The sequence below is a fragment of the Miniopterus natalensis genome, chromosome 12 (genome assembly GCF_054644295.1).
Source record: "Miniopterus natalensis isolate mMinNat1 chromosome 12, mMinNat1.hap1, whole genome shotgun sequence".
NCBI classification, from domain to species: Eukaryota; Metazoa; Chordata; class Mammalia; order Chiroptera; family Miniopteridae; genus Miniopterus; species Miniopterus natalensis.
The window spans coordinates 48,973,266-48,984,515 of NC_142092.1; positions in this window are offsets into that span (position 1 = coordinate 48,973,266).

The following is an 11,250-nucleotide window of genomic DNA, read 5'->3' on the forward strand; positions in this document are numbered from 1 at the left end:
AGTGGGATCATCCTGGATGAGTTCTCAGTCCTCCCTCTGGTGTTCTGTGGCCTAAGGGCCATTGGTGGCCCTGGGCGTGTCCAGGTAGCAACTCGGGCCCTTACTGTAAGCGGCTCCCATGACCCAGCCTCTGGGAACCCACTTGCTCTGTGCACCCCCCTTCTTCCATCTTTCTAGCTGCTCATGTCAAGCCCGACCCCTCTCCCAGGAGAGTCTTCCAAATAATTCCTCGTGGCCCCACCAGCACTCGCTCACTCATCCCTCACCAGCATTGCTTAGATGTGGCTTGTGCATAGCCCAGAGCTTCATATGCTTGTGCTGTGACGGTTGTATGTTGTCATACTTGTGGCCATTTTTAGGAACTGTTCCGTATCAATCCCTAGAAAATGGACGTAAACCCTTCTTTTGATACTATCTCAATGGGAAACCCTGTTTCAGCATGGGTCAGGTTCCTTGGCAGTGCCCTTTTTTTTTTTTTTTTTAATATATCTTTATTAATTTCAGAGAGAGGAAAGGAGAAGAAGAGAGAGTTAAAACATCAATGATGACAGAGACGACACTGATCGGCTGCCTCCTGCGCACCAACTGGGGACTGAGCCCACAACCCGGGCATGTGCCCTGACTGGGAATCGAACCACGATCTCCTGGATCCTAGATCGATGCTCAACCTCTGAGCCACGCCTGGCCGGGCCGCAACACCTTTTTGAGCACACAGCTCACCTTAGGTGCTTAGAACTGGCTCTTCCATAGCAGCTTCAGGGACACAGGTCTCTTTTTAGCTTTCACACCATTAATAGTTCAATCTTCAAAGTCACAAGTAAGGAAAAGAGGTTAGTTACATAGGAAAGCAAAGCCGACAGTTCCCATGGCACAGCCAGATGGGAACCCACCCGTGAAGAACCCCTGGTTCACACCCCACCCCACGTCCTGGTCCTGTGCTGACATCGAGGGCACCCTACCCTTGTGGAGCCTTCATTTTCTCCAATGGGCAAGACAGATGCGAACCCCATTCAGTTCTAGAAAGATTTATTGAAGCTCACACAATTGTGGGGCTGGCAAGTTCAAAGCAAAATACTCAGGGCAGGCCAGCAGGCTGGGATTCGGGCAGGGTTTTTATCTTATAGGGGTTTTTTTGTTTTGTTTTTTTAAATCCAGTATATCTTTATTGATTTCAGAGAGAGAGAGGGAGAAGGAGAGAGAGAGAAACATCAATGATGAGAGAGTCATTGATCAGCTCCCTCCCACACACCCCCAACGGGATCGAGCCCGCAAGCCGGGCATGTGCCCTGACCAGGAATCAAACCAAGATCTCTCAGATCCTAGGCCAAAGCTCAACTGCTGAGCCATGCCCAGCCAGGCTATCTTACAGTTTTGAAGCAGAATTCCTTCTCCAGGAAACCTGTTTTTGCCTTTATGGCCTTCAGCTAATTGGATGAGTTCCACATTGTGCAAGGTGATCTTCTTTCCTTAAAGTCAGCTGATAAAATCACATCCACAAATACCTCTCCAGCAACATCTAGATTAGTGATTGGCTAAACAGCTGGGTGCCATAGTCTAGCTAAGTTGACACCTAAAATTAAACCATCACTGTAGTCTTTATCTCAAAACTGGAAACAGGCAGAAACTTGACAAAATCCTAATCCCTAGAACAAGGTACCAGGCCTGCCATGAACTTTTGTTCCTTGGTAATAATTTTACATTATTTATTCCTGCGTCCTACATAGAATCCTCCACAGACTAGAACCAGGCTGAAGAGCTCTGGGGTATGTTGCACCACATGCCAGTGCAGCTGGGATGCAGGCTTTGGCTTGGTGCCGAGAAGCCCTCCCTGATTAGAGGTTCCAACAGTGGGATAGGCCTGAAGCACAGTGGGCTTCTGGTCCCAGAAAGTGAGCAACCAGAGATTCAGGCATCTACTGAGACTGGGACCAGGGACTGGTCCATGAATTCTGATAGCTCTAGATACAGAAACGTTGCTCAGAAAAGCCCCTGCTTCCTCTTGTCCACCCCCCTCCCACACCCCCAGGGTAGGCGGCAGAAGCCGGGGCAGAACACGGAACCTCTCTGAAATGGAAACTCTGTGCCTTTCTCACCCTCCGCCAGCCCCCTCTCCCCGGCCAGCCGGCTTCGCCTGGTTAGTCTTCTGGGAGGGCAGCTTGTCAACTCTACTCTGCCTTGGCCTCCTTTCACGCCCCACCTCATCCTCCTTGCCCCAGGGGCCCAGGGGATCCACCATCCACAGGTCATGGGTCATCGGCCACCTCCCTTCTGTTTTTGCCTACACCCAGTTAATCATCTCTTCCTGGTGATTTGCATGGCAACCCTCCTGCACTTGGCTACTCAGGGGAGTTTTCTGGTTTCGTTGCCTCACTTAACCTTGGCCTCCTGGTCACTGGATTCCCCTGCCACCCTGCCACAGACCTGGCCTCTGAAGCCTGACTGCTCCAGGGGTCCTTGTCTTCTCTTGAACCACCTCTTCCTATCAGCAAGCCAGACTGCCCACAGCACCATCTTGCAAAGGGTGGGGAGACCACCATGGCAGGATCCTTGAAGTTCTGGTGGATATCAGAACTGCAAAGGCCTAAAAGATTGTCTAGTCCACTCTGGCTCACCCCGTTTCACCCCTTTCACAGATGGGGAAACTGAGATTAAAACAAGGAAAAGCCTTGCCCATAGTCATACCTCGAGTCAGAGGCAGAGCCAGGTCTAGGCTTTGGGGCCCTCCACCTCAGCCCCCTCCCCGGTTTCCCTCTGCCACACTGTCAACATAATATAGCTCCTCTGAAAACTTCAACATGAAGTGAGTGAAGAATGCATTTAGTGTTTAAATATTGATTCTTAACAGCCTTGTAGCCTCTGCTTAGATGGCAGCTGTGTGCAAGAAGCTGTGGCCAACAAGCTGGGCTGTGGCATGGTGCCAGGGGCAGGAGACCTCCCTCCCAGCTGGGAGCTCTTTTAGCATGAGCACCTTAGAAGCAACACCTGCCTGCAGAGTTATCATCAGGAGCCAGGGAGCAAATGGATGCAAAGATACAGGAACCAGACCTGAGAATGGGGAGAAAATTGGAAAGAAAATGGGAGCAGTAGCAGATCCCAGGAACGGGGGGAGACACATGAAAGACCTCAAGCTCCTAGGCCATCCGTCGGGTCAACACAAGTCTCAACACTTGCTATCAAAGAAACTGAGGCAGAAACAGTTCCTAGGACAAAGAAACTAAGATCAGAAAATCTACAACATGGAGACCTGCAGAATTTATCAAGTCTGGAACCCTCTATGGTCCATATGGGGAAACAGGCCCGGAGAGAAGCGCCTCATTTCCCACACTGAGGGGCAGAGCCAGGCCTGACACCCAGGCTCCTGCCTCCCGGTGGGGGAGTTTGGAGGGCATGAGGCACTGGACGTCACTGGCTGGGTGTTCAGCTTTTCAGAGCCCTGGGGGCTGGTGAGGCAGAAACACCCCAGAGGAAAGCTGGGGTGTCTCTGACAACAGACTTCTGAGGTGCTGTGGAGAAACCCGTGTGGCTATGATGGGGAAAGAAGGGCCGTAAAAGTGAAATTTGCAATTTGTGACGGGGTGGGAAACTGAAAATGTGTTCTCCATCCCATGCAAATTATCTGTGGCCTTTTGTCTTGCACCTGCAGCAGCTCACAACATACACAACATGAGGGACACTCAGGTTCCCACAGTGTGTGCTCAGAACAACAGCAGAGAAAGCCCCCGCAGTCTGGGAGGGATGTGCGGGGATGCCCAAGCTCTGTCCGTAGGTGTCCACTGGGCTCAGAGCTGCGTCCTTTGTACCTGGCTGAGGGGACCCTGTTAGGGACTACCCGCCTAGGGACAGCACTCTGGGCCCTCTCCATCAGCTCCCTAATTCCTGTCCTGCTTATCTCCTATCACTCCCTCTTTGTCCCCCCCCCCCCCAGACACTCCCACATGGTCACTCCTGTGAGAATTGGCTCACCCGATGTCCCCTGCTGGAAGCACCCTTCCTTTGCTCCCCCGAGCCCTGTCAGCCTGATCAGAGATTTCATGAAGACACCTTCCCTTCTGTGCCAGGCACCGCCACTGTCTCAGCTGTGCCCCCCAACCTCTGTGGACCTCGTCTGGCCCATAACTACCTGCAATTGTCTGTTTACACTCTCAGTTTCCTACACAAGACTGGGAGCCCCTTGGAGGCAGGTACTATGTCAAATCCATCTTTGTATCCCAAAAGCCAAGCTCTTTGCCTGGCCCGTTTGAGGAGGACAGAGATGGCAGACCTGTGGCATGCACACTGCCACCATCCCTGTCAGAGCCTGGGGCAGACATTGCTAATCAGTCATGATCACCCTTCCCTTGGCGTCTCAGCGGCTTCACTCCTCAGCACCTGCTTCCAGGTAGACACTGCCTGGCAAGCAAGACTGGCTCTCTCGATGAAACTAGTGACTGTCCCTGAGAGGGGTGCCAGTAAATGTGTGACTCAGGCCTCAGCTGGGGCTGCTGGCCTCAGAGATTTGGCTCCCCGTGGAGCCAAGCCCATGGTCTGTGCTTTCTGTGACTGCTGATAGATCGAGGCTGACTTCCTCAGCCTCCCTCCTGAAACAATCCAAGCAGGAAACACAGGCCCTTTCCCAGTACACACACACACACACACACACACACACACACACACACACACACACGCACACACACACACACCTGTTCACATCACCCACATGCACACATTTGCACTCACAATACACACAGGCAGATACATACACGTACATGCTCACATGCATATATACGTATTCACACGCTCACCCATGTACACACACAAATACACTCCCATTAAGCATTTCACGAGTTTGGGGAGCCTCAGTGAAGATTTCGGGGCTAGGGGAGCTGTTACAGACCACAGGGCCGCCCTTTCGGTTCCCTCTGCCGCCTCTCCATCCTCTCCCCACCTCTTCCCTCCATCCCTCCAGCACTGCCCACCCCAGGGTCACATTTTTGTCCCTCTGTTTTGTAGAGCCATTCGGCCGCCCACTCGAGCTGGGGACAGTCTGCAGATCCCAACCCACCAAGTAGAGTCCCTCTCAGAGCCCTCAGAGCCACACGCCTCTCCCCATCCTGTTTCAAATATGGCAGGGAATCACCGGATGGCTGTAACAAAGGACATTTGCCTACAGCCCCCATTTCCTAAACTAACACGATTCAATGACAGACGCCATCTCAAAGCCCCTGCCTGGCGCCCAGCACTGCACCTGGTATTACAAAGACAGTAGTGTCCCCAAAAGAGCACCCGCCTGATGGCAAACGGACACCCAAACAAGCAGTGCCAAGGGCAGGGTGTGACTCATGCCACCCCCGGAGGCAAAGCAGCCACGCCCCTGCTGTGAAACGAAGGATGGCCAAGTTCCAGGTAAGACTGGGGGGTTTTCTCGGCGGGAAGGACAGCGCGTGCACAGGTGGCATTGTTGTGCCAGGCGTAAGGCTGGGGGCAGAGGAGCAGTGTGGAGGCGTGGAGGGAGCGAGCAGAGGCCCAGGCTTGGGCCCCGACTCTGTCCTGCCCGTGATGGCCCTGGGCCGCTTGTGAAAGCCGTGGGTTGAGGAGGAGCTGGCATCCAGCGGCCCCTCTCTGTCCATCACCGAGGCTCAGCAGGGCGTCCACCCAGGACCTGGCTCTCCAACAGATGGACACGCGGCCCGGGCAGCCGTCGTCTGATGGCTGTCACGACGGGCGAGTTTCCCCCGTGCTTGAACTTCGTGTAAACGGGACCGTCCAGTAAAGGACCTCGTGTCTGGCTCCTTTCGCTCAGTGTGTCTGTGAGGCGCACTCGTCGGCTTTTGAAGTTTTGTTTCAAACCCTGCATGGTGGGGCAGTCAAGTTGGAGGGGCCCGGACTGAGCACAGCAGCGCCCCGGTCTCCCCGCTCTTCTCTTAAAGGCCCGCCCGGGCCACAGCCTCAAGGCCCGCAGTGTACAGGCGCTCGGCCGGCTTAAGAGACTATTAAACCCAGGGCGGATTCTCCATGCCCCGCGGTTTTCCATTTTGTCGTTTAATTTTTATCATAAGGACTTAATTCTGACAAAAGAGCCAAATTACCACCACACTTTAAAATGAACTTGTTTGGGGGAGTTAAAACCAGGCTTTAGAGTATGGAGCTTTAATTAACTTTGGAAGATGGCTCTGCAAAGGCAGAGAAGAGAGACCAGAGACCGCAAGTTAGCACCTTGGCCGAAACCACCTGAAGAGTTTCACGTTTTCTCCTGCGCAGACTCCACCCCCAGGCCAATGACTTGGGGACCTGTTGGGTTGGAACCCAAACACCAGGGTAGTGTTTGAAGCTCTCGGGCAATTCCAATGAGCAGTGAAGTTTGCGAATCTGAGATTGATTGACGGATGCCAACAGGGATGCCATAAGAGAAGGGGAAGAAGAGAGGTGGGTGAGGCTAGAGACACAGAGGTCTTCACACCAAAATATATCTCAGCTCTTCAAGGAGCCAAGGGGACTGCAACCAAGTCAAGTGACACTAAGGTATATTTCCAACCTTTAAGGAAGAGCTGTTTATGGGCTGAACTGTATTGCCCCAAAATCTCATGTTATAGCCCTAACCCCCAGCACCTCAGAGTGTGACTATATTTGGAGATCAGGCCTTTAAAGAGGTAATTAGGTTAAAATGAGGCCATTAGGATGGGCCTTAACCCAATCTGACCGGTGTCCTTATAGGAAGAGATTAGGACAGACAGAGAGGCACCAGGGGATACATGCCCAGAGGAATGGACCCTGTGAAGAGGCTGCAAGAGGGTGGCTGTCTGCAGGACAAGGAGAGGGCCTCAGAGGAATCCAACCCCGCCAGTACCTGACTCGGGGCTTCCAGCCTCCAGAACTGTGACAAAATAAATGTCTGTTGTTTAAGCCACCGAGTGTGCGGCATGTTGTTATGGCAGCCCGAGCAGACTAACCCAAGTTCCATTTCAGCTCTTTGGCCTTATGTGTCAACAGTCGTACAAGGGCTACTCCTCTGGTTCAGTGTCTTTATTTCTAAGACTTTACCCTAAAAAGTAACCAGGAATGTCCTTAAAGAATTCCCTACAAAGATGTCCATTGAATATTCTTTATAATTGTAGATATTGGAAATGTGTGACAGTGAGAGAATGGAAAAGCCAATGATAGCACTCAAGTCAACTGAGCCTGCAGAAGCCATTAAGTTGTCAAGATTTTTAAAGTTGTACGTTCAGCATCGTATCCCACCCATGCAGAAATGCATTGACCTTGATCTTGATCAAGAAGCTCATCCTGAGATCGCCTAACTGCAACCCAGGATGCTGGGCAAATGTCTACTTTCTTTGGCCTCCAACTCCTAAGTTAGAAGTTACCTACAGGTAGCTCCCTCTCCCCCAGGCACATGGACTGATGGGAGTCTTTTAGCTTTTCAGGTTTTTGTGCCTCAGCCTACCCATCTGTATCCCAAACCCGTACATGGATGTATAAATATAGAAAAGTGTATTGAGCTGTAACTGCACATTACTGTATGTAAGTTATATGTCATTTTTTAAAAGTATTTTTAAATGCAGTGCAAAAAGGCTATAAGTTAATATGGTACATACACAGGTGACTGACACAAGGTCTGTGGAGCTGGGAGGGGTCGGGGCAGGAGCTCGGTTCTGACCTGGGTTGGGAGCGTGGAGCCCGGATGGCTTTCCCTGGGAGGTGGCTCTTGCACTAAGGCTCAAAGGTGAAGGCAGAATGAATGGGGGAGAAAGAGCATCTCAGACGTGCTTGTTCCAGGCCAGTGGAGGATGCATTCAGGTGGCGAGATTGGCTGGGGCTGGGCCTAGAGTGTGGTGGGAGAGGCAGAGGGACAGGGCAAGGGCCACACGGCTGCAGTTGCAGTTGTCCCTTGTGCTGATTCCGGGAACAATCCTAGCTTGGAGGGTTAAGGGCGTCCTGTGTTGTCAATGACCTCAGAAGGGATCAGGCAATCCTGCCAGCTGAGGGGCACAGGGGAGAGAAGTTGGGGTGGATATGGAGCTCAGGCTCCAGGCGATATGGCTGAGGTCCCAAGTCCCTGTCCTCTGGGATATAGATGGAAAGGCCAGGCACAGGCTAGAGAGTGAGGCTCTCTATGGGTTCGTGGGGGGGGGGGGCAGTAACTGAAATTTGGGGGACCAAAGAAGGTAGACACAATGTCCTGGGATGGGGTGAGGGGATCTCAGGACAAGATCCTGGGTTGCAGCCTTGAACCCAGGCTGGTTCAGGGGATCTTAGCTAATCTGTTTTCGCCTTATTTGTTTTTAGAAAATCAGATTGGGAAGGATTTTTGGCGATTACCCTCCTCATTTTGTTTTATTTTGGAATGAACTTTTGTTGTGTCCCTCACCAGCCCTCACCCCAGAAGAGAGTTGAGAGGGAAGGGGCGCGGGTGGGTGAGTGATGTGAGGAGCCTGGCAGGGGTCCGGCGCTTGGGGGGGGGGGGGCGGGGGGTCAGCAGACCATTGGGCTCACTGGAGAGCAGCCTGGGGGGGGCTGCAGAGGGGCCCCGCCTGTCCCCCCGGAGGGCCGCCTGAGCCAGTCATTTCAGAAGCGGGACTGGAATGAGATGCAGAAAGGCGCCGGGTGTGTTTGCACAGAGCAGCAGCGGTTCCTTCTGAATTTCTGTGGGGTATTTTGCTCGGGTTTTTTTTTAATTATCCAGATGCCCACTAGGTGAATTCCCATGTTTAAAGGGTTCCCATTTTACAAGACCAGCTGTCAAAGTGGAAGTGGGCACCTGTTGGGTTTGCCCACTAGCCGGTGGGTTTAATGGGGAGGCCACAGTGGAAGCCCCAAACTCCACCCTTCACCTCATGAATTAATTTCTCCTCACTATGTAAACAACACAGGCCTCGTACAACTCTCTCCTTACAGTTTAAGTACAGAACTTGCTTTCATGACGAGCCGGGGCCCCAGTAACCTCTTCTGCAATGCCAACTGACCCTCTTCTCCTAGTGGGTCACCCTGGTTCCCAATGCTGGAGGGCCTGCGGCGGCAAATTGGGGGCCACTGGGGGGCAGGGGACCTTGGGAAGGAAGACAGGGAAGAAAGATGTGTCGTGAATCAAGGCGTGGACCTGTGCGTCGCTTGGCAGCCATTGCGGGGGAGGGTGAGCCACAGAGAGGCTGGCCTCGTCTCCCCCCCCAGTCCCTTCCCCCCCCCCACACCGCCTTCACCCCCCTCTCTCCCAGGGAAACCACGCACGTTCGGCAGCCGCTCAGCAGCCTTGACCGGGAACAGGCAGCACAGAGCACAGGCCCCGCGGCCCGCAGGCCCCTCAGGACGGCTGCCCAGCGGCCACATTCGCGCCACCATCCGGGCCACCTCGTTCTGGAGCCAGCCCCTCGACCTCTGCGGTTCCCCAGAACTTTGCATGTTTTTATGCTTGTTTCAGAACAATATGCATTAAAGTTGCAGAACTAGTGCGTTCTCAGATCCATTTTTGATAAAAATAAAACTACCATTTATGTAGACGTGCATAGAGATGTTTGGGAATGTGTGCATATTTATAACGAAATATGTCTTTGTATATTCACCAAAGAAATCTGAAGGACACGTACCAAACTGTTCCTCTTGCTTATCTCTAAGTGCGTTTGCTGTCAGAGAAAGTATTGTCTTCATTTATTACAAGTATGTATTATGTTTTTAAGCTTTTAACCAATTTTTCTGAAGAAGGGAAGTTTCCTGGATTTGCATCTGGCTTCTCCCTGCCTTCATAATTTTACTCTGGGCACCACTCAGATGCTTGGGCACCTCAGACCCATGTCCCCAGGAGCAGAAGAGACACCAGCAGGGCCACAAACTGCTAGTTCCGCACATGAGATAAGGGGCGTGCACCAGGGAGTAAGGCAGCACCCTGCTTGCTTCCGAGAAGGGCTCGCCACGAGGCAAAGCTGGACGGACCTGTGTGCCTAGCGCCTGGACAGTGGTGTATTCTGGGGCAAACTCCTTGTTCCTCGGGGACGGGTGACCCGGAACCTGCAGACTGGCGTTGGCCTGCAGGCACATTTTGAGCAGTGCTTATCTACGCAACTCCACCAAACACGAGTAGTTCATTGTGGCAAAGGTTACATCTGGGTAGATGTGTGCCTGGGTTCTGGAAGAACATAACTGGCCCTCCCATGAGCCCGGTGCTCTGCTTGGCCTTCCTGGGCAACGCCGTGCAAAGAACGCCCCCTCCCGCAGCGCGCCCGTTGCTGCCAGCTCCTGGGGCCTGCTCCGTGTGCTCCCCGGGCGCCCCGGCGGGTGCAGGTTGCAGATCTCCCGCACGGGCCCGGACAGCCAGGGCTGCCCCTGGGAGTGGGGAGAGCCAGCGCAGCTCAACCAGAGGGGCCACCATGCCTGCTGCCCTGATGGCACATTTCGTAGGACCCTTAGGATACTGTTAAAGTCAGAGCTTTTACAATTGAATTCCAATTATTCTCAGAAAAGGGGAAGGATTTTAAGCCGAACCACGAGATGGTCAGGCTTGCATTTTAGAAGGAGCAAACTAACTACACTGTGGAGAATAGATTAAAGGGGGTGAGCCCAGACATGGAGACTCTCAGGAAATGGTCAGGACTAGAGCAGTAACCGTTTCCCACGGTACCCGCAGTCCAAACCGGCTGCAGCCCCCGCGTGGAGGGGTGCACTCTCCTAGCCCTGGACTCTGGGCTTGCTCTTGTGACTTACTTTGGTCGATGGAATGAGGCAGAAACAACTGGATACCAGTCTTGACCTTAAGAGGCCTCATGTGTTTCCTCTTGCCCTGTGTGCATCTCTCATTGCCATAAGAACGGGCCCCACCCACCCGCTGATCCTGGAGGAAGAGAGACAAGTGGAGCAGAGCTTCCTTCCCACTGCACACTCCTGAGCCAGCCCAGCTGAGGTCAGCAGAGCAGCAGAGCCACAAGGAAGAACTGCTTGTTGCTGCAGGCTGTGATGTGGGGCTGTTTGTTAGGCAGCATTGCCAGAGCAGTGGGTGACCGATACAGTGGGGCTGAACAGGAGGGAACAAAGCAAAGGAGAACCTAGGAAAGCAGATGGGGTTGGTGGTCAGCTGGGGTGTGGGTGTGACTGACAGGGAGTCTGGACTTGGGGTTTTGCTGGGGTAGCGGGAGATGGAAGGTACAGTGCCTGGATGGAGGGCACAGCAAGAGGAGGACAGGAAGCGACCTCCCGCATCAGACTTTCATCAGCTGCTCTCTCTCCTTTCCTCTAACTCATTCCTGTTTCTGGAGGAGACTAAGGCCTGGGTCTGTCAGGATTAACCCC